Here is a 5044-nt window from a genome sequence, read left to right on the forward strand (position 1 = left end):
TCTATAATCTAATATAATCTAGTATAACATAATATAACATAATATAACATACTGTGTATTATATCGACACATCAAGAGATATATCTACTTTTGTAATTTTTGCAAATTTTAAATTTAATTTTTGTAACAAGTCTTGTTCGTTTGATTAAGTGACCTAATATCTAAAATAAATAATATTAATTATAATTTTAAAAAATACGTCTTAGCTTTATTAAAGTTGTAAATAGCTCTAAACTATCAATTGAATTTTTAGATTAAAAAATGTTTTACATCATTGTGGCAGACGTCAGGCACGTTATCTGCTTACTAACTCTCTGGATTGTATGGATATGGAGAAAGGAAAAAATATCATCCAAAAACTCTAAATACGGGATTAAAATCTAAAAAAAATAAAAAGTAAAAAATCGATTTACTAACTCGAAATTTGAAGATATTTTCTCAATTTAGATTGATTTTCTCACATGTTTGGGTTAGTAAGCTGATCATTTAAGACACCTAACTCACAATTTTGACATAATGACTTATTCAGTTGAGACGTATAGTTTTAATATGTTGGTGGCAAGAAATCTTTATTATTTAATTCATGGATTTATTTATTTCAGTGGCATAAGTAAGGTTTTAGTATAGGGTATTGGGGGGAAAAGACAGCAGAACTTTACCATCTATGGCAGGGGTGCTCAATCCCAGTCCTCGAGAGCTACTGTCCTGCAGCTTTTAGATGCATCCCTACTCCAACACAGCTGAATCAAATGTTTGATCACCTCTTCAGCATGCCATCAAGTTTGGAGAAGGCCTGATAACAAGCCATTCGTTTGATTCAGCTGTGTCGGAACAAGGATGCATCTAAAAGCTGCAGGACAGTAGCTCTCGAGGACTGGGATTGAGCACCCCTGATCTATGGTGTTAACGGGGTGAAGGGTCAGGAAGCAGCAATAACGAGGATTCACCACTATGTGGCGCTACAAATCAGTGTGAAGGTCTCTTATTAAAAAGATTTTAATCTCAGTCAGACTTTTACATGAACAGATGCATAAATTCCAGTGGCTGTGAAGACAAACTGCATGATATTTTAACATATGTACAGACAGGTTTTGTTGTCTGATATCACAGCAGAAACCTCAAGTGTAAAAAATATCACGATTGATGGTTTAATTTCTGCTTCAGCTTTGAGGACTTGGGACTGATCTTAATGTTCAGCATTAACCTGATCAGTAACATCTGCGCTTTTCGTACTGTGATGGCAAGTGAAAACAGTCTTGGTAGGTTTGTCATTAAGTTTATTTATAATGCAACTGAACAGCAAAGATAAAATGTTTATGCTACTGGCTGCACTCCAGAAAGAGAAAACTAGAAAATCCTTCACTGATGTTTGGTAATTTTGAGATATTTTGATAAGCCTCTAAGTCACTATTCTGTGGTGTTGATATACATTGTGATCTACACACTATTTATACTGCCAGTGTGCCAAATTTCTATTCGTAGCCTGGTATTCTAAAACATTCTGCTCAATGTCATCAAAGACTCTGGGAAGTACTCGTGCTGAGGGTGTCACAGCACCCCCTGGCCAACTGTATAGGACCTGTATGTCAATTAAATACTGAAAATGAATAATTAATACTAGAAATAATAGGTTTTTATGTCATTTCCTTCATTATTTTTTAAAATTGTAGTAAATTAGCTCTTAGGTTACTCAGGTTCAGTTGTGTCTGAAGCTGTGAGGTCACCAGACATGCAACCGGGAACCCAGCAGCACAATATAAAGGCTATGCAAAACTGCTTTGTAGATGTCCTCATCAATCCTTGAAAAATAACAAAATCTAGCAGATTATCAGAATCAACAACATACCTTAATGGTGAGTGAAAGCATGTTGGCTGTTTTTATTATCCTTTCTTTATCTAGGACAAAGTCTGATAGCAGTTAAAATATCTTTTTCAAAAAAGACCTGGCCAAGAGAGCAGCATCAGTTACAAAAAATGCAAGTGAAGAAAAAACTCCAACCGATATTCATCAGACAGACAAGTGAACACAGACAGATCATTATTCCAGGAAACAGGGACAGTGCATTTGTTTCCAAATTTTTTGTATCTAATCTCTTTTTTTTTTTTTTTTTTTTTTTTTTTTTTCTAATGACATCAGAAACAGCAGTATGCGACATTACGTGATGGCAGTGTATCTAATCTCATTAGATACTGGCCTGGTGCATTCATAAAGATAAGCATAATCCAATAAAAGTAAGAATGTTACAGGGTTGAATGTTTCATTACTTGGTTAGAGAAATAAGATTTATTTCCTAGAAAAAAAAACTGAAAGCAAGTTTCAGCTTGGACACAAGCCTTTCAATGGGATACATAAACTAAGGTAAGGAACTAACTAGCCTATGAGTCCGTAAAGAAATGCAGAGCACAGAGGGCACAACTGTGATGGAGGACACAACAAAGAACACAGGCACAACCCTCTATTCTGAGGTTTTAAATACACAAGAGAGGCCAGCTGTGGGGATGAGAGGCAGTTTGAACACACCTGGGAAGAAACATGACACAATATAACTCATATCAAACTAATGAGGCAAGGAAAACTGAACATGGTGCACATGAGACGAGAGACTAGCAGAATAAAACAGGACGCCTTAACTCTGAGACAGAGACATGGACAAAGACACACAAACTGGACATTGGTAAAGAGACATGACTGACTACACACAAGGGACCATGGGGAGGACACACAAAGAAGAAACAGGCGAAAGGGAACAATACTAAACAAAGAACTGAGAACTAGAAACATTTGTTACAAGCACTGTTTCTATTGTATAGCACTTTTCAGCATTGAAAAAACGTGCTTTGCAGAACAGGATGTAAAGGTTCACAATGAAAAATATACTGAGAGTAGAAATATAGAGTATAAAACTGTACACACAAATAGAACAAAGTGTAAAGTCTGTCAAAAATAAAATGTTATGGTTAAAGAAAGGCTTTAAACTTAAGTAGGTCAGCCTGGAACCAGTACTGAGGAGAAACCTTGGGTTGTTCTTGTTTTCTTAATCAGTGATGAACAGTAAGATGGTCCCAGCTTCATGGAGGGCTTTTTATAGAGCAACAAACTCTTTTTACCATACTAAATGAAGACCTTCTAAATTAGTGAGACATTATTTTCTCTCCAGCTTACAGTTTATCAGCTTTAAGGTGTGCATTTGAGAGTTATACCAAGTAGGCAAGCACTTGTTATTTGACTTTGAAAAAGAAAGCGTCAAATAACAAATGTGACGCTTTCTTTTTCAGAAGAAACACAGTATCCAGTTTCATATGCAATAAGTATGTAACACTATTAATATGATAACCTACCTCTGTGGAAGTAGAGGTTGTGTTGCTGTTCTGCAATGTATTGACACATAGTATTTTGGAAAGTAACAGTGAAGGAATTTTATCCTGCAATTCCCCTGACTGGGCACATCCAATTCTGAGCACTTGTTTCTGATAAAATATCTTCAGTTCTTTTCAAAAGTTACAGAAAGCGTATCATTTCCCCACGCATATCTCAGCTGAAAGTTTTTTTTAATAAAGTCAAGGTCTTCGCAAAGTAATTAAGATTTTTTTGTCCTTAAAGATTAAAAATGTTGTGAAACATAAAAGGTACTTTGCCCGCTTTAGCACATTAAAGGATAAGAACAAAATGAGGCCTCATTCATTTCTCTCCAGCATCTCACAATGGGGGCTACAAGAGGTGGAAGGGGTCTTTAATAAATACACATCTGAGCTTAAAAAAATCTGTGCAAACTGCAAGGTCACGGATGGCCAGTTAGAAAGCTTGCTAAATAAAAAGAAAATTGTAGTGCACGAAGGGAAAAAAAGAGTAAAAAGAGGGGGTGGGGGGAGGCCATGAAGGCAGAGAATGATGAGGGGTGTAGATGAGGAGGAGAGAGTCAGAGAAAAAGCTTTGACTGAGAACAGTTGAGAGCACAAGTGAGAGCAGCCATAGTGGAAACAAAGTACTTCAGACTTGAGACGCCCACCAGCATTGAGCAGGTACTGTAGACCCATTTCAGTATTTTCTTTTTTTCACTTTATAGCTCCATGTTTTACTTTTAGAGGTTTAGTCATAAATATTATCTTTTAACTGCATTACAAATATTCTCTGAGTTTTATAATTAATTTTATAAACTGACCAGACTGAAAATCAGTCAGCTTTTTGTCTGTTTTGGGTTCCCACAGAAGTCCCCTGGCTTTCTTCCAAGTACAAATGTGTTTGCAGGACTGGACATTGCAGATGTATGAGTATACTCAAGAGCATTCATGAGCTGTAAACTTAGGCAAACTACATCCCAGTGCCTCGAATCCAGCCAAAGAACTTTCTTTTGTGTGTCACCACACTTTTGTCTTTCTCTCTTTTGATACAGTGAAATGCCAAAACAGAGAGCAAATGTTAAAGTCTCACTGTCATCCTTGGTACCGCTGCAGAGCCTCTTTGCTTTTTTCATTAATCAGAAATTACAACCAAATTCAGTAACAAGTTCTGAAAGATATTAGACAGGAATATTTTAAATATATCAATCAGTATGTTTATAGTTGTAAAGTGACCAGTGACCATATTTATTCTTTTCATTTCTTTTCACAGAGATGACCTCATTTTGCAGGAACCTGGTGGCACTTGTCTTTCTTGTCTTGCCTCCCATGCATTCCCATTTCTTCACCAATGCTGCGTCTGCTTCCCCACCCATCACTCGTCCACGGATCATACACATGACTGACATGGGCTCAGACGGCCAGGATGATTATGACTTTAATAAGGAGGAATATGACACAACCACAGCTTCTCCTAGGATGGTGTCCTTCCCAAAGATGGACCTAGAACCTCTGCTCTGCGAGTACGACCCCTGCTCGGAGAACCAGGTTCCCTGTGCTGCACTTTCAGAGCAAATTGGGTGCCTCTGCCCTGGGATGAGTGGAGCTAATGTGCCTCCTCATCCACCACGTATCCAAGCGCTGGTGCCAGTCAGTGCGGGGAGTGACAGAGGGGAAATACAGGTGCAGTGTTGTGCTCCATCTTCAG

The sequence above is a fragment of the Aulonocara stuartgranti genome (assembly GCF_965226115.1).
Source record: "Aulonocara stuartgranti genome assembly, chromosome: 2".
Taxonomy (NCBI): domain Eukaryota; kingdom Metazoa; phylum Chordata; class Actinopteri; order Cichliformes; family Cichlidae; genus Aulonocara; species Aulonocara stuartgranti.